At 38.7% G+C, this 19,696-nt stretch overlaps 2 protein-coding genes across 8 annotated transcripts in view; one reads left to right on the top strand and one right to left on the bottom strand.

Annotated features, from left to right (window-relative positions):
* LOC139117343 (alkylglycerol monooxygenase-like) overlaps positions 1-19,696 on the bottom strand; it is a 307,539-nt gene that overhangs the window by 222,649 nt on the left and 65,194 nt on the right. The window lies entirely within an intron of this gene.
* The window catches only part of LOC139117342 (uncharacterized), a 136,659-nt gene that overhangs the window by 78,282 nt on the left and 38,681 nt on the right, over positions 1-19,696 (top strand). Inside the window, exons 1-6 of one of the 6 annotated variants that reach the window (XR_011548506.1) lie at positions 5,495-5,616; positions 6,425-6,524; positions 7,755-7,871; positions 8,874-9,113; positions 11,999-12,143; positions 12,711-18,603. The gene's annotated coding sequence lies outside the window, so the exon portion shown is untranslated. Of the gene's footprint in view, positions 1-4,285; positions 5,315-5,418; positions 5,455-5,493; positions 5,760-5,807; positions 6,525-7,754; positions 7,872-8,873; positions 9,114-11,998; positions 12,144-12,710; positions 18,604-19,696 lie in introns of those variants that run through there. The other 5 variants (XR_011548502.1, XR_011548505.1, XR_011548503.1 and 2 more) reach the window with 5 other exon arrangements.

Below are 19,696 nucleotides of genomic sequence, written 5' to 3'. Positions count from 1 at the left end.
CTGTCTCGTTTTCAGATGCAGCGCTTTCGGGACGAGGCACCACACGCGGATCCAGCCCCCTGCCAAGTGCCCTCAGAAGTAATGTTCCACTGAACGAAGCTGTGGCAATCTTCAACAAGCATCACTAAGCAAGAGGACAATTGGTTCCTATTCGTCGGGGTTCGCGCATGGAAAACTTTCTGCTCGTTGTCAGACGTTCCAGTGAGTTCAACGTCTCTGCCTGATGTGTCTGAAGAGCTTTTAGTCTATTTTGTTTCCCACTGTGCCACCTTCCTTCACCTGAAATTGTCCACTATCAAACTGTATCTAGCGGGAATACGCTCCTATTACATTATGAATGGCCATCGCAATCCCCTTGTGTCAGAATACGGCCATCCTTACCCACGCCTCAAGAATGTTCTCAAGGGGATCCATCGCATACAAGGCTCAAGCACAAGACCACGCCTCCCTATTACAGCGGACATTCTCCGGCGCATGTGCAACGTCCTCAACGAAGGAGTATTCGGCCCATACGTAGACCTTCTGTTGCAATCGGCATTCCTCCTTGCCTTCTTCGGGTTTCTACGCTGTAGCGAGTTCACATCCACCACCCATAAGTTTGACCCTCAGCGTAACCTCTGCTTCGGGGACGTTACCACCACTGCATCCAACGGACGAGTCTCCTGTCTGTCAGTACGACTGAAGTCATCAAAAACTGACCAATTTCGCCGCGGCTTCAACCTGCGCCTCTTCCCCACGGGTACCGCGATCTGTCCTGTTTCCGCACTACTCCGTTTCATGTCTGTCCGTCAAGCTATGTGTCCAAGTGCATCCGAACCCTTTTTCCTCCTGCCAGAAAGAACACCTTTAGACCGCAACACATTCACAACATTTCTGCGGACTGTTTTATCACGTATCGGTCTTCGACCGGAGTTCTTCGCCGGCCATCCCTTACGAAAAAGTCCTATAGGACCCAAGTGGGATTGACCGTGGTCCAATAGGAGTACCACAGGAACGGTGTAGGACCAGGCTGGTCCTATAGGAATGATGATTTTAAGTCCTATTGGACAATCCCATTGTAAATGAAATTCCAATAGGAACTATGTGGGACCATTCTTGTCCTATGGGAACAGTCCCTGAACGTCCTACAGGACAATCCTTTTGTAAATGACATTCAAATAGGATTTATTCAATTCTGTCAGAATCATTAGCTTTTGCTGTTGCTCTGACAAAATTATTCTTACCATTCTCAGAGAGCAAAATATTTTGCAAATTAATTTGCAATTAATCTTTGGACTGGTACTGAAGGAAACATGGTTTGTAAAAATATTGCATTTTGCTATTTCTAGAATTAAATGAAAAAAAATATACAAGCAAGCAAAATACATAAATAAATAAACAAACACTTAAATCAATAAAATAAATCAATAAATAGGCCCAGCAATCAAGTTTACATGCTGGCTCATGCATACATATAAGTAACGCACAGGTACAATATCACTGAGTTTCAACAGACTGAAGACTATTACAACTACCAGCACTTCAAATTCATAAATGAGAATCAATATCACCTCATTATCTTAGCTATGTCTGATCAACACATATTTTGTACACCTTTTTAAAGTCCTATTAGACTGTCCTATTGGAAAACCTAAGCCCAGAATGCATTTGGGCGGCTGCAGTGCATTATGGGCTAGCATCATCAAAACAAGATGGCCGCTACAGAACAGACAAAAGGCAGTTGTAGCTCTGAAAAATGACTGTGTGGCAGCATAACCGGGTGTTTTACAGCTTTTATATCACTGTAGTACAGCAAAGTTAGGTAGGACAGATTATTATATGTCAGTGTTTTCCTTTTGAAGACTGAATAGTTACAGAAATAGCCAGGTTTACAATAATCCTTTGTCTACTTGCCTGCTCATAATCAGTGTATACCCATTGTGTGATTTCTAGCTTGTTGACTAGGCATTTCAGTCCACACAAAGAATATAAACAGGAGTGAAGTTTAAAGCCAAGGTAGTAATGTAGTTAGTGATTGGATACATATGGTCCAAAATGCATTGATATTTATGTGAGACAAAGGAGCAATGGAACAATGGGGTTGGACCCCCTGTTACATAACAAACAGGAAGTTGATATCTCAATGATTTCTACTCATGTATTGCCATCATGAACCTGAATTCTTTCTATGCTGATAGAGCTCATTAGGCTTTTGAATTATTAAAATTATGATACTGAAAATTAAATGTTTTGTGTAACTTTTGGATACATTACGTAGCAGCATCAAATTAACTTATCACCTAGAACAAGAGCCAGCCATATAAAGCTGCAACTCAAAAATTTCATGAAGGCAGACCTTAATTTCTATGTGAATATGCTTCTGTAGTCTCAGCCATAATAGTTTAATTAGATAATTGTTACACACAGCTTTGTATAATATTTTCTGATTATAGAAATAAAGTTTCTTTGTTCAAAAGTATATCCATTGCAAGTTCTTCTTTGCTCCCTAATGAACATTGAAACACCCACTATATAGCTTGTCTTCTTAGCGTCTGTATGTGTTAAATGCAAATGTTATTGTTTACATTTTAATTCTAGTCCAGACCAGAATTCATTCCTCAACAATAACAATGTCTACACATGTACAGGCTGAGTTCAATGGAACGTTCTAATGTTCCAATTGGATTACCATAGGACTGTCTAATAGGACATATTATTATTAGACTACCATAGGACTGTCTAATAGGACATGTCTAATGTTCCTATTGGACTACTATGGGACAGTCTTGTTGGACAGGTGTCACATTCCTATTGGACTACTATGGGACTGTCTCATAGGACAGGTGTTGCATTCCATTGGACTACTATGGGACTGTCTGATAGGACAGGTGTCGCATTCCTATTGGACTACTATGGGACTGTCTAATAGGATATTGTCTCAAAATACTATTGGACAATCCTATCAGACTGATTCCTATTGGAGTCCAATAGGACTTTTCCTTCCACATTGGAGCAGCCACTTCAGCCGCAGCATCACAAATTCCAGACCACCTGATCCAGACATTGGGCAGATGGTCCAGCAACTGCTATCGACTTTACATAAGAACATCAGAAACTTCCTTGCGTCATGCTTTTCAACGGCTAGCCTCCTAATTCTCATGGCGCCACCCTGTTTAATTCTGGACTCACTGGGTGCACACTCAAACACTTTTTAACGGCTGCCTATTCGTCATTGCAAGTCAGCCTCATTCCATTGCATTATGACTCACACGTTACATGTCTCGTCGTGTTTCACGTCTGTGTTCTGTCACCTAACGTTCCTACATGTACGTTGTTTCCACCTGGGCTCGCACAGTTTACCTGTCCCCAGGACCCCCTCCCCCCAAGCCGTATCACCACCACGGTGATCCCTTGGGTGCGAGAACCTTGTCTTGTTCCATCCACGTTTCCACCTGGGCTCGTACAGTCTACCCTGTCCCCCAGGACCCCCTCCCCCCAAGCCGTATCATCACCACGGTGATCCCTTGGGTGCGAGAACCTCGTCTCCGTTTCATCATGTTTCCACCTGGGCTCGTACAGTTTACCTGTCCCCCAGGACCCCCTCCCCCCCAGGCCGTATCACCACCGCGGTGTTCCCCTGGGTGCGAGAACCCCTTTACTAACATCATTCTCAATTTCTTCCCTCCTTTTGGGGGTCACTTCAGTCATACTTCCTTCGTTTGGGCTTTGGATTCCATCCTGACCCCCATTTGTCGGGAATTCCACTCCTTTCCCACATTGCGGCCTCTCAGGATGGATTCATCATCAAGGTCATTCAGACCTTGACCCCAAGGTCACCAATGACCGTTGCTCGGTTGCTTGACTGAAGGGGCCCTCTCCCATATATTTTGCTCATATTTTATTGTAGGTTAGTTTGCTACTTCTATTTTGACTGTTTTGTATTGTAAGTTTTGATAGTACTTAGTTTGAGATCTGCGAGGGCACTAGTTCTATGCCCTTTAGGCTTTACTGCTTTATATTTGCCGTTTCATTTGGTGCTTTATTCTATACTTTGTTGGCATTTACGTTTTCCTTTTTGCAATAAACCCTTCTGTCTTTCCTCAACTTAGCGGTGGTGTGTTCACAAACTAGACTTTGTTTATTGTAATATAAGATGGTAATAAATAATCATCAGTGTTGAACCATGTTTTTGTTTGAAGCCAGGGATTCACCAGATGTTATGCATTGTAAAGGCAAAGCAATAGCTGTTTGCTGTAATTGTCATTAATGTCACAAATCTATTTTGTTTCCTAATTTTGTTTATCAGATAATATCAAAGATAAAAGAAATCTAATGCTTTTTGCTGCCGATGAGGTAAGTTTATAAAATATCCTTGCTAATTCTAATTCAAAGAGATATCACAGACTACCGGTATTGAAATTACGTTATCCAGATGTAAAAGTAATTCGTCATGTAGAATTTGGCCAAGCAGTTTTTTCTGTGACTTTTCCACTTGGTGACTGGGTGACTTTGTAAGTTCGAACCCGATTGAAAACACATGTATCATTTTGGTAATCCTTGCCAAATAAACTGTTTGTTGGGAGAAAAGATTACTCTCATCTTCCACCTAGTCCATGTTCTGAATACAAATGCTACCGTGTGTCACATTTGTAATGTGTCTGGTTTGTAACTTGAAAAATAATGAAACATTGATTTTTGGAATATTGATCGTTTAAATCGTTTGGCTATCTGACTCAATTAAAACTATTTTCTTTAAAATTTAACAGGTCTCGTTCTCAAGCATATGTGAACTGTACATTTTGTGGAGGGGTTGCACAAAAATGATTGTAACAATTGTAGTTTGGTTATTGAACTACTTCTAGATGGAGCCTCCCTTTAAAAAGGCGCGAAGCTATGGCCGCATCTAGTGCAAGAAACGATATACAAAGTTGTATGCAAATGAGAACAAGTGTCGCGAAGTGTAGCGAAGCTAAATTAACACTACAATTGAAAGCTTAATGTGTTAGAAGTGTTGGTTTGTATTGTATAAAGCATTCTGTAAAATTTGAACATTCAGTTTCGTTGACGTATTGTCGAAATAAAGCTGAGAATGGCGTACTTGATTGCTTGTCATGGAAGGATATACATGTGTAAAGCGGACCTATGTTTCACTGACCGCACACGGTCGGCGCGGTGACCGGTACTGTGGATGCAGAATGAAACCCTTGGCCTCGGCGAAAGTTAACTCAACGCGGCGCCGTATAGGCTACATCGTACTCAAGCCAAGTCTCACCGTTGTAGGGTAACAGCTCTGATGATAACTTATTTGCTCGAGTTGTGAAGTCCATCCTCCCACGTAAGTACTTCTGTACTGCCAATTAAAATATGTTAGTAGCTGTGCGTGCGTGCCACGAGTCGACTGTGTGTTCAAAACACCACCGTCCCTCGTGGTGGAGGGACGGTGAACACACTGACTCACAGCCCTGCCACGCAGAGGTACGCTCGATCATATTATACTCGAATTGACTGAATTTGATATATTCATTGCACTGATTTCGGTGTATAGTCGATCATATGTGGTGTGACAGTTGTGTCAACATATGGTCATACGCTAGAACCGCCGAGGATCGAAAGAGTGAACGTTGCACGAAACCGCAGGTTATTCACGGCATGGGTATATTAGCTGTGCGTGGCAGGACTGTGTTTTACCGGGGTTATACGGCCTCCCGCCTTATAACGCCGGTAAAACATTGCCCTGCTGCCACGCAGAGCTGGGGGTTTTACCCCTTTCGTCAGCTGAGGTAACCTGATGATTCACTGTATAAGTATCGCCGTGCGTACAGGTCTCAGGCGTGGCGGAGGCCGTAACGCCGGGAATACAGACCTGTACGCAGGGCTACGTAGTGTACTTGCTTAGTCACACACGTTCTTTTTTCGTGTTCGTGTCTTAGATTTTTTTCATATGTGGAACACGTACACGTACATACGTACGGGAGCTGAATTGCATTACATACGCTGGCGATTCAGTGTACTGTACAGAGATGTTTGATTAAAACGATATGGCATCAGCGGCCAGGAGGTATCATACGGATAGAGGTCACACTGTGAGATCATGGAGGTAGAAGGAGAGATTACCTCCATGGTGAGATCAAGCTTGTTCTCACGGGATCGGAAGCAGCTGTGCCGAGCCCGTATGCTTTATGTTCGGACAGTGCATGCACTGACGAAATTTTTGTCAAGTAAAATGGTTTACATGCTGTACAGTATCATGGATCGTAAGCATGAGTGTGTGTTCACAGTTTCCTTACCTACACTCATGGAGCTAGGAACAAATACCATTTCTGGCTCCATGCTAAACTGGTGTATAAAAACTCCGGTGTGTGCATAGTTAATATTTAACTTTGCAAATTATTGCATATTTAACTTTCATGGAGTCACAGATTTGATAATCATTTTCATTCTGAAGGTCTGAAAGTCCGCTCTACAATTATTGTTTACATGTAGCGTTCAGGGAAATCAATCGAACGGGACCTTGTAAACTTCCGGTTCAGGGGAAAGGCTGGCAGGTAAATGAACAGAGGCCACATATAATCCATGTAGTGCATTTGGTGAAATTCCAAAATTTAATTTCTTGTACATAATGCCCTTATCACAGATATTTTAACAATATTAATTAATGATTAATGTAATTAATGTTATAGAAATAATGGGTGATGCTCTGACCATTATTATTCATTTATGGCCAAGGGCGAGAGGAAAGTCAAGAATTTACAAGGCTTAGCGAGCAAGCTTATTTTGGCTTTCAGTCTTGCCAAAGCCTATAGATAAACGTTAATGGTCGGGGCAGAGCCTGTTATTTCCATGATATTACCAACAAACCCTAGAAAATCATAAGATTTACAAAAATTTCCCATGTGAAAGACAACGGAGCCCCAGAACTTGTGCAATATTGCCTGAATACATGGGTTTATGTGCCAGAGAACAGGTGACAATTTGCCAGACACCAGGATGGCAAATCGTTTCCTGCTGCGAGGGCACATAAACCCATGTATTCAGGCAACAATATTTTTATTACATGCCTCTGGTTATAAATGCTGTATGACATTTAGTTATATGCTGGACATTTTCAAACAGTTTTACCATTATTGACCAGCATCAAACGGATTTTAACGAAGGTCAAAATAGAAGTGTGCACATGTATATTTTACATCTATCATTCAGGGTCTACTTAGATGTCGAAAACATTGTAGGGCTTCACTGGCCTTGGTAACCATGGAAACCAGTCAGTACATCGTTCACCGACCCCCTAACTCCCCGGATGTTCCTTTTCAAATCAATTCATTGATTTGCACTCACATCAAGGCATGTAATAAGCAATGCACAGTCATGGCCACCCTAAAAATTTGTCAAATCTGGAGATTTTTAAAAAAATGTATAACTTGGGCCACAAGTGCTTCATTTTGTTTTTGTGATTGATTATGATCTTTGTACAATTGACAATTTACATTTTTGATGAAAAGTCACAATGTTAGCAGCATTATTTATATTCATGGACATCAAAACAAACCATTACATACTGTGTATTTGTGGTCAGTCACATGGTTCTGCTCCACCAATTAAATGAGATGTCTATAGCATGGTAATACATAATGAATGAGTGTATGATTTTACTGATCTTTTGACCCATATATCATAGCTTCTATGATTAGAAAGTTGAGTATCCATTGTACAGACGGTGAGAAATAGGACTATCTGCAAGATTCTAATTCATTGTATTCGTTGACATTTGCCTACAGCTGTTAGTATACCTCGCGTAACCTGGTCGTAAAGCCTCAGAGGTACATGTATGTGAAACTTAGAAGGAACAAGAATCAAAAGATTGATAACTGCTCTTTGACAAAATCCTTCATCAGGTAAGATTTGATTTTCAATTTCCTGCACATGTCTCGTTCGTTATCAGTTAAGCTTTTCACATGCTCGGTTTTATTTGGCGGAATTGTAATACTTTCTTCAACATCAACTCCCTCAATGCTCTCTACGTAACTTTAATACATGTAAGTATTTCAGAATATGCGTCTGTAGTGTGATCTCCTTGGCAAAAAATTCAACAGGACAAAATAGAGCAAGTGCAAATGAAATTCATGAAGTTCTTCTGTTTCAAACATAGCATCCTTACAGCTGAAATAATAATGGATAATTCTGCAAGCGTTTTAACCTTTAGCCTCTTTATCATTGGAGATTATTTATATTTTTATACAAATATGTGAATAATATGTATGATTGTCCCAATCATGTTTCATATTAATTTTGATGTTTCTCAGTAAACTACATGTACAAGAACTCGCAGTATAAAACTCGATGTTTTTAGGTACTTGGCTCTTCAAAGATGTATGGCTACTTTAAATGAATCGTGCATTTCCAACCCTGCCATTGACAACACTTTATCTTGTCAAAGTTTCAGATGCTTGGTCAGAATGCCATGCTTAAATTTGTACATTTTTAATGGTTTCATATAGTTTGTTGTTTGTTGTTATTGTTTATTGTACTTCATGCATTCATATTATTATGTTTATTTTATGGAGCCTGTTAATGTGACTTGTTCCTGTTGGTCTTTCTTTGAAATAAATATATAAAGATATTGCTACTTGCTTGAATACACGTCTTGACCTACATTATGTACCTGTTTCCTTAAAAAGGTCCACAATCACCAGTGATTACAATGGGTTTAGGGCAAAGTTATACCAGTGATGGAAGGTTTAATTAAAATTACAGAAGTCATAAACAATCAAGTTGTCTTATCTTGCATATAAAAAGCCATGTTTTAGAATGAACTGATGTAAACTAATGTCAGCAATTTGCAGGAGATAATATTTACATTGCATGATTCAAGTTAATGTTTCTTTTCACCCAATCAGATTCAAGATCCCTTGCTGAGGCAGTGCATACTGGGCAATGACAACCAGGTGAAAAGCAACATAGTGACAATACCATCCTCCATTGCAAAGCATATACACAGTGTGTGGCTATGCAGAGAGCCAACACTGAACAGAGATGATGGTGTTGTCATCAATGCAGAGCAAAAACCTGTGGAATTGAGGGAATCTTTCATCAATATATTTATTTTCCTAAGACAATGGGTCCTTGCTGTGGCACAGGTTTGTACTTACACTGTTCAGTGTTTCCACTGGGTAAATTTTCCCTTAAACCATTCTGGCTAATTGAGACCAAAATTGATTAGCCAGAACTATAGCCATCAAAATTACATGTAATTGCATTTATGATTTTTATCCAACTGACAGTTGTATATATATACTCAGGTGGGTCCTATCAGTTGCTACAGTGGCAAGATGACATTAAACTGGTCCAATAATCATTTCTATTCAAGGTAATACATTACCAGGTCCATTGGACATTTGTGATTTAAAAATTTAAGTAGGACTCATCCTGACCGACTGATAATTAGTGGCAATGAAAATAAACAACTATTTTTTATGGAACAAACTGCTTTCTTAATAACATTCACAACAAATTTTATTTCCTGTGTGCCACACACTTATGTGACTTAATTTTGCACTTTTGTAAATGTATCAAGATGTATTACAAGTATTGCATCATTGACAGGGTAACTTCAAGATGTTTCCTTTGAAAGATCCATAGCTTCTGCCTCAATCATCAAGTGCTTTCAGTTCTCCAATCACAGAGTCTGATTATTAAACCAACTGTTCACTTAAAGAAGGTGTACTCCAAGCAGTAAATGCTTAATAGTTTCAAAATCAAACTGGGTGTATACATGTATTTTAAAATATCCTGTCTGGCCACTTTATATGTCTTACAGAAAAAAAAAGCTGACTCTTCTCTTATTAAAACACTAGTCATGGAAATTCAACAAACTATTCCTGGTACACTTTCTTTTTTGTAACTACTACTACCCTGCAACTCTGCGGACAACCTGTGCAATTATCTTTTTTGCTTAATTGTACTCGAACACGACTTAGCATGTCGCAGTGTGCTGCTTGTTGTTCAGCGTAGTAAACATTCAACAGGACAACATCCTGGGCATATCTTCATGCAAATATTATGACCAATGCCTATCCACAATACAGTGTTACTCAGTACGTGTACACATCATGGCAGGAGGTGACCCCAGCCTATATCCACAAATACATGTACACAGTATGAAGATAACCCGGGCCTATCCTCAATCCAAATGCATTCACATGGTATGGAAGATGGCACAGACATATATCCACAATACACATAATATATGCAATGGAGGATGGCCTAAGCCAATACACATACATGCACACAGTATGTACATGTATGATGAATCAGCTGGCCTATATAGAATACAAAATGGGAGATGACTAAGGCCTATCATTAATACAAACAGTCTGTACCTGTATCGTATTCAGGATAGGCCCAGGTCATTTTCAAAAATGTGTACCTGTATTGTATTCAGGATAGGCCTGGGTCATCTTCCATAGCAGGTACCTGTATGTGTATTCTGGATAGTCCAGAGTCACCTGCGATGCTGAGTAATTGTTTTGTGGATAGGCCTGGTCATTGTATTTGCATAGGTTATAACATTTGCATGAAGTTTGGCTCAGGACGTCATCCAATTGACAGTTTACCACACTGTGCTCATTAATAGCTGCCTCTGAGTTTGCTGCAGTAGTGTCCTACGGTGACGTTTTTGAAACACTGGTTTCATTTTATTCACCACCCTTGCTGTCATTGGCTGCTGTTGTCTGCTTAGTTTTTGAAAATATACTGCAATCAGTATTTCCTGACTATGTTAAAGCATTGTTTACAAAGCACTTGTCATAAAATAACAAGGTCATTGCATGCAGCCATCTGAAAGCATGGCATATAACTTCATAAGTTACTGATTATAATAGTTTTCTGAGACTGCACACTAAAGCAAGGAAAGAATGACCAGCCAGGGATGTTGAAAAATCTCTCTGCCTTTTAAAGGTGGAGCCTCCCTTTAAAAGGACGCAAAGCTATAGCAGCGTTCATTGTGTTAGTGGACACCAAACAGGCAACACAAGGTTACACGCTCCAGAAAATGCCACTTTTTAGTTTTTCCCCGGCCACAAGAAGGCAGACAGACTGCCAAGCGGTCAGCGTGAAGTTGCTGCCGATCGGACTCTGTGGTTATATTAAAAGTCTAACGCGACTAGAAGACAATTTTTTAGGAAATTCGAGTGTTTGTTGTGACTGTTGGCGATTTAAACTGACCGTCAATCAAACGCTTGTATAAACTCTGTTTGCAAAAGGTGATAAAAGGTTGAGATCAGTTTGTGTAATTAATGTTATAGAAATCAAACATCGTACTGGCCAAGTGTTTGACTGGGAGAAGAACTCCACTAATGCGAGAACCTGGGATTGAAAAGTGCGGCTTTAACTGCACTCTCGATCAGCCCCCTGAAAAATAGCACAGACCAGTTTGGCGAAGGATAGTTGAAAAATATTTCCCAATCTGCAGACATTTCATTTGCCATTTCACGCTCTTGCGAATGGCAGCGGAAACACTGCTGTTGTCATACACATTTGTAGTCCTTTTTTTAAAATACCCTCTTGAGTAGATCAAATGTATTACACCTCTACCATACTATTTAATCAGTAACTTTGTTGTGATAATCATTGCTTACACATTTTTGGTAAAGTTATTTTCTCTTATTTAGCTGAATTTGCTAAAAAATTTTCTTGCCACTTGGCACTCTATGAATTGCCTAGTGAAATGCAGATGATATGATAAATGCACATGACTAGACATTCAATACATGTAGCTTCATTCGTAGGATCCATAAAACTGTTATGATGAAGTATATTCCAATGAGAGAATACATCTGGTATGCACACGTGATTTAGAATGTTTACATGTGTCTAATGCTTATCATCATTAGGGTTAAGGACATACAGAGTGTTTGCAATTCATTGTAGTACATCCCATCACCAAATGTATTTTAATCATTCCGGTTATCATTGTTATTTAAAGAGTTATAAGTAATCACGAGTCTATGTGTTTACAATTCAGGATCAGCAGTGCATGCTGCGCAATATCAAGGATGAGAAATACCATTGACCTTGACAAAGAGCATTAAAGACAAAGTGGAGGGCTTGGGATTGGACTTGGATCATGACATTATTACGAAAGATGAATGGAAATGATCAAAAAACAGGTAAATTTCCATTTTAGTCCTTGCACCACAGTATATATACACAAGTGGCTGTTGCAAAGATGTGCTGGAACTGGTATCTTGTAACTTGCACAAAGTGTTTTATGTTAGTTGTCTTTATAGCTATACACATGTCTAGCATGTTTACAATTACAAGAATACTATTTAGAATCACAGGTTCACAAAAATATTAGTGATACATTTCTGTATTTTAATTGACATTGCCAGCTGCAACTATGTAGGTACATCAGTTTTACACTAATTCATCCTGAATTATACACAACATGCATGTGACAGCATCCTCATTCTTAAACTGGTGCAGGACATTGGTTGTTGCCAATCTACATTGTATTACATATGACATGAGCAAGAAGGAAAAAGTATGGTTTAGATGTCTAGGTTAGAGAAACATGCATATAGCGGAGAGAAAAATAAATTTATTGGTCCTTTACACAAGAATTCTTGGATATGTGACACACAAATAAACTAACTTTTTGTGAAGAGAAATTATTATCTTCCATGATTTGTCCATGATTATCTTCCATGAGTTTATTATTATTACTATGTTAGGGAACAGGTGTGTATATCCATGCAGAAGAGGAAGCAGGATAAATCCAAAACCGACTATAAGGCAGCATTTTACCATTCAAAGAAAGGAACCAACCACCAGGGACAGTTGTCTCAAGATGAAGACAGTGGGATTGCACCTCCATTTGGTAGAGGATTTCCTATTAGTCAGTATGGTGGAGAGACGTGCACCCTTACACTGCTCAGCACACAGATTTGTGTATGTTAGGATCAGAGGCTCCTAAACCATAGCACCTACCACAGATAAAGAGTGGCCAACTTAACAGACAAAACCCTCAATACTAAGCATCATCAGATACAGCTAGTACAGAACTGTTGAAGGTATATAATTATATACCTGGATATATAATTATATAATTATATATCCAGCTCATAGAGAGGAAAATTAAAACTTTCAGAGCACTGAGAAAAGACAATTATTATTTCATGCCTCCCCTCAGTATCATGGTGATCTCTGTAGTATAGTAACGGACCTGTAGCTAGTTGTCACTTGTGATGATTGTTTATAAACATTCCATTATAACTTCTTTTTCTGCTCCAGAGGGTGTACATGTCAATCAGGACCCAGATTTACATATACTTGTCAATAACATTGCAATGTGCACATGTATGATACACTTTGTTTCCCAATGAGCTTCCAGAAGAAGAACAAAAAACTGGAGTTGATATCAAAAGAAATTGTGAAAAATTCATCAAAAAATTACAGCAACTGGAGCCCAAATTTCATGGGGAGCTGTCATTATTTACGGAGTACAGGTCGGAGAGGAGATGTTGGAGGAATTTCGTCGGAAACTCTAAATTTTGAGTACCCCCCAAACCATGATGAATTTGAGTAACCCCCCTCCCTTACATGGAAATTTTGACTGACCCCCACACTCAATTTTGAAAAGTTAAATTTCAATACATGTATTTCTACAATTTACATAAATACAGCAAGAGGAAAGACCATTCAAATCCTTGTGTACCCTGCGAGATAATCATTGGTTATCTCATGACGGTTGAACAAGGTGAAACCAACAAAATGAAATTCAAAGTCACAACAAAACATAGATGTCAAAGGTTACACTATAACCAGTATACAACCACATACAGTTTTGTTGTATGTATGGGTATCATAACAGGGTCCTCACTAGGATATCCGACAGGGTAGACTTTGAAAGTACAGATTGAAGAACATGCAGGGCTGATGGGGAAAGTGTCCGCTTGGCTTGCTCCCCTCCCTTGCATGGAAAAGTTTGAGAAATTGTAGTGTGCATTGGTGCAGTTTGGTGTAATCTAAGAGGTATTTTCAATGTGTAATTTTACTGAGTAAAAATTTGTAGAAATTGATGTGTGAAGTAGGCAATCTGAGAGGTGTTTCAATACATTTGCACCAAAAATTGAATAACCCCCCCTTCTTTCTCTCAACATTTTGAATAACCCCCCTTATAGCTTTCAATATTTTGGGTGACCCCTTCACATTCATCTGACCCCCAGGCTGTAACTAATGATGGCTCCCTAGGAGATATATCTTCAAGCTTGTGCGATATGGATTTCAGGCAATGTCAACTTGTGGACAAAAGGATACAGAGAATGTTGCAGATTATTGCAAATGGGACTAACTTATGAATACAGCACACCAAGTCACATTCCATTATCAAGAAAAAAAGCTCAAAACTACATCTGAAGTTGGCTTTGGAGATAAAACTATTGCTTGCAATCATCGACCCTCATTACTCGCAACGCGCTATGCCAGAGCAAAGTGTACATATTCAGAACATCAGTTTGATCGTTCATGAGATTCAATGTTAAGTACCAAGTATTGTTGTTGGGGACCGCTTGGCAAATAAACTTAATATATTTCAATATTACTAAGATTACACAAAGAAACCACAGCAGTTGCCTGTCCCATTTTCTCGAAGGTGTATGTTGCAATAAGTGAAAATATTTCAACAAAATTCACCTTTAGCAGTCAGACAAGCTTATGAAAAATAGAGATTTATATATGTAATCATCACTTGTTTATTTGTATTCTAATGGATATAACTTTAAAAGAACAGACAGGGAATCAAACTGTTTTCTATTTTAGCTCTGCAGTTAGTGTGAATGAGCCTATCTTGTGTACCCTGGTAGGTGTGTGTTGTTGTTGGTCATCCGTCAACTTTTAGCATTTTGGGGGTGAATTTGCTTTTAAGCTTCACTATCAGCAAAGCAGAGCTAATCTAATGAGTGGATATGTATTGTTGTTTGTCAGCCTTTTAGCTCTGCTGTCAGCAATGCGGAGCTTATCAAATGGGCTGATTTTACGTCATTGCCCATCTCTCCCTCCGTCCATCATCCGTCCGTCCGTCATCCATCACAATTGCGCTCTTCTCTGAATCACATAAATTGTCTGGTTGCTTTGAAATTTGATACTCGTGCAGAATTTGCATATTTCTATATTTTAGGTATTTTTTTGCTGTTTTTGGTCACAAAATCTATTTCTCTGAAGTTGCTTATCTGATTGCTTTGAATTTTATATGCATTTCACTTTGGGTGACCTCAGTTAGGTTAATTGTTCAAATTTTAGTGAAATATGCAAATTTGTATTTTGAGGCAATTCTTGTCATTTTTTTAGTCCCCATGGACACCGTCTGGGGGACTTATAGGTTTGGCCATGTCCGTGCATCCGTCCGTCCATGCATGCGTGCGTCCATTCACGCAGATATCTCAGAGATGCCTGGAGCGATTTCACTCACACTTGGTACAAGGATTACTTCATAAATCATACATATGCAAATTGATTTGTTTTGTGATATGATCCAATATGGCTGCCATGCGGCCATTTTGTTACGATTTTTTTATGTGCAGAGCCATAACTCAGGCACATCTCAACCGTTTTATTCAAAGTTGGTACAAGGACATTGACCTATATCATACATATGCACGTCAATTTGTTTCACGAAATGATCCAATATGCCGGCATGACAGCCATTTTGTTATTGGACACCGTGGTGCGAAGCACCAAAGGTGTCCTATGTCGCCACAATGTCTGTGTGTGTGTCCGTCTGTCCGTCCGTCTGTCCGTCCGTCCGTCCGTCCGTCCGTAGACAGATTTTGTTCCACTCATAACTTAAGAACCCTTAGGTCCAATGTCATGCAATTTGGTATTTGGTATTATCATGATGAGACTTAGATCTGATTAGATTTTGGTGGGTGTGGCTTATTAATTAATTGCTCATTTGCATATTTTATGACTTTTTTCGTTCACGCAGATATCTCAGAGACGCCTGGAGCGATTTCGTTCAAACTTGGTAAAAGGATAGTACTCTACCTCATACAGATGCACGTTGATTTGTTTCACAATGCGATCAAATTTGGCCGTGTTAGAGGACTTTTAGTTTTCACCTCCATAGACTCCCATGTATAAGGCAGTCCATAGACTCCCATGTTTAAGGCAGTCCATAGACTCCCATGTATAAGGCAGTCCATAGACTCCCATGTATAAGGAAGTCCATAGACTCCCATGTATAAGGCAGTCCATAGACTCCCATGTATAAGGCAGTCCATAGACTCCCATGTATAAGGCAGTCCATAGACTCCCATGTATAAGGCCAAGAAAAATAAAAATTTAGTTTCTCATCGTATTCATATTGCAAAAAGGATGCAGTGACACAGTTTTTAGTCCCCACAGATAAAGTCCAGGGGCTCATAGATTGGGTCATGTCAGTCCGTTAGTCCATCCATGTGAGTCCATCCGTTCATGCAGATATCTCATACGCTTTGACAAAATGTCACGTGACCTTTGACCTCAAATATACATATTTGTCCATAACTCGGTAACCACAAGTGCTAAACCTTTCATATATGGTATGATGGGACACCTTATGACGCCACATATTGTTCCTCATTAATTATGCACATATCTAATTTTGAGCGAGCCAATAGAGCTAGAGGTCTGATTTTTGGTATGTAGGGATAACTTAGCAATACAATTTTTTTGAAAAAATGTCACGTGACCTCAATGACCTTTGACCTCAAATATACATATTTGTCCATAACTCAGGAACCACAAGTGCTACACCCTTCATATTTGGTATGATGGGACACCTTATGACGCCACATATTGTACCTCATTAATTATGTGCATATCTAATTTTGAGCAAGCCAATAGAGGTAAATGTATGATTTTTAGTATATAGGGACAGACTATAGGATAGAAATTTTTTGACAAAATGTCATGTGTCCTCGATAACCTTTTACCTAAAATACACGATTATGTCAATAAATAAGTAACCACAAGTGCTATGTCCTTTATATTTAGTAGGATGGGAGACCTTATGACAACACATGCTTTACCTCATTAATTATGCCCATATATAATTGTGGGCAAGCCAATAGAGCTAGAGGTCTGAATTTTGGCATATATGGATTAATTAGCAATACAATGGTTTTTTTCGCAAAATGTCACGTGACCTTGATGACCTTTGACCTTGAATATGCATATATATGCATAACTCAGTAACCACAAGTTCTTTACGCTTCAATTTTGATAGGATAGTAGACCTTAAGATGTCACATCTTGTACCTCATTTATTATGCACATATGTATTTCTTGGCAGGCCAATACAGCTGGAGGTCTGATCTTTTTTCCCGATTTAGAACCATAACTTAGACATGCCTCTTGTTTCAAAATGGGAACAATGACATAGACCTATGTGTCCATAGATCTGAACATATACACTCCAGTGATACTTCTTAATGACCTCATTTCCCTGCCCATCAAGACTAATACTCCTATTACAAGTGGGGACTATGTCATTGTCAATGACTTGTTACTTCTAGAATATACAGAATATTATCTCACATAGTGAGTGTCTGAATATTATTCTGAATTGTATTCTAAAGCACATTCTGAAAGGACTCTTCTGGAATATACAGAATATTATCTCACATAGTGAGTGTCTGAATGTTATTCTGAATTGTATTCCTAAGCACATTCTGAAAGTAACTCTTCTGAAAATTTCACATTCTTTGCCACTGCACCATCTCCCTAATACATACTGATGACCCACGGTGTCCACTCAAGTCTCACTTTGATTATAATTATTTCATGTACGGAGCCAAAATCGGGCACTTTCAACATCAATTTTATTCAAAGTTGTACAAGGACATTGACCTATATCACACATATGCACATCAATTTGTGTTACAATATGATCCAATATTGCCGCATGGCGACCATTTTGTTACAATTTTTTCATGTCCTTAGCCATGACTCAAACATGTATTATTTGGGGCCGTTTTTGCCATTTTTTGTGAAAAACTTTGTTTCTCAAAAACTGCTCATCTGATAGCTTTAATATTTGGCAGACATGTTCTTACGGATGATCTTATTGTGACATTGTGTATTTTTACAGCTGTCCTTAAATGAGCTATCAAAGATTTCCACCCTCTTCATCATAAGTGTCAGAAATAGGTAGTCTCTACATAACACAGCTGAGCTTTATCAGCTGCCATTACGCTTGCTTACAAATAAAAACTTTTAATGATACCAATATGTCACAAACCATTAAAAGATAGTTTCCATGTTGTTTTGAAATGAATGTATTCATGACATTGATTATCAATTGGAAAACGCCCCCTAGTACTTTTCCCTTCAGTGACTTTGCTTTGCTTCACTCACTCGGTGACCCCCTATTTAACCATCATGGATTAGGGTGTCCCACCTTTCCAAAATTCTTGGAAAAACACTCACTGAAACCGACAAGTACATTATTCATCAACACATTTGTCTCACACATAGTTATTCTCTGCACACCACAGCAGGACTCTGTCAGCCGCTAGGTCACTTTTTGGCATAACTCTTCTTCCCCTAAACATTTCAACCTATACTTTGAATAGGTCAAGTGGACCCCAGTACAGTTGGTTAAAAACAACATGTTTGAGTGTTGAAAACTTTGTGAACCTGTTTTATGCAGCTATAGGTATGATGCATCATTTTCCTCAGAATATTTCAGATTATGTACAATGATCAGTCTTAGGCTTTATGTGCTCATTGGTATGCCTGTAAAAATATGCAGCCAAGTATTAAAGCTGTGTATTGTGAAATTCTCTTGTTACACAGTAAAGACTTTTATCACAATACTGCATGCTGATTTACATGGGATCATAATCAGATCTCATCCCCAGTTGGTAGTATTGACATTGTATCAGCTGTACACTGATGTATACTTGAAGCTTCCTTACAGATGTAAGATGTAATTGATTCCTCCAGTAGTTCAAATGACATTGCAATTGTCACCTTTGTAATTAAGTAAAATATATGTTATTGTTTTCCAAGGCCTGCATATGTAAGAACACTTGGTTGATTGTGTATCACTCTTTTACAATGTAATAGATATTTTAATGGTAAATAAAAGTTCCTAACATGCTTTTATACAACATTACATGTATTTCTGTCTCTGTCATATTGTGGGATGATCTGTGTGTGTCTCTTGTGTTTTGTACAATGTATTGGAATATATTCAAATAGATGTAAGCCATCGTGAATATCACATTAATACTCCGTGCCAAATGGCAAGGTCATCAACTTGAATCCACCAATTTCAATGTGTCAGAGATATTATTCATATATTATCATAGAAAGCATTTTTTTTTCAAGAAAATTGTAAGTATACATCTATGTGTATACTTGAAGCTTCATGGGATCATAATCAGATCTCATCCCCAGTTGGTAGTATTGACATTGTATCAGCTGTACACTGATGTATACTTGAAGCTTCCTTACAGATGTAAGATGTAATTGATTCCTCCAGTAGTTCAAATGACATTGCAATTGTCACCTTTGTAAACGATTGGAACTAATTTGGGATAATTTGTTTAACTTATTTTTCAAATTTCTCAAAAGTATTAGATGCCATATAGCTGAATGTTGTAATTACTCATAAACAAGTGTGTAACGTAAAAAGAAAAACAATTGAGCTTACATTTCAGGTTAAAACGACCTT

Source organism: Ptychodera flava, chromosome 18 (assembly GCF_041260155.1).
Source record: "Ptychodera flava strain L36383 chromosome 18, AS_Pfla_20210202, whole genome shotgun sequence".
NCBI lineage: Eukaryota > Metazoa > Hemichordata > Enteropneusta > Ptychoderidae > Ptychodera > Ptychodera flava.
This window is presented reverse-complemented; position numbering and strand designations above follow the sequence as displayed.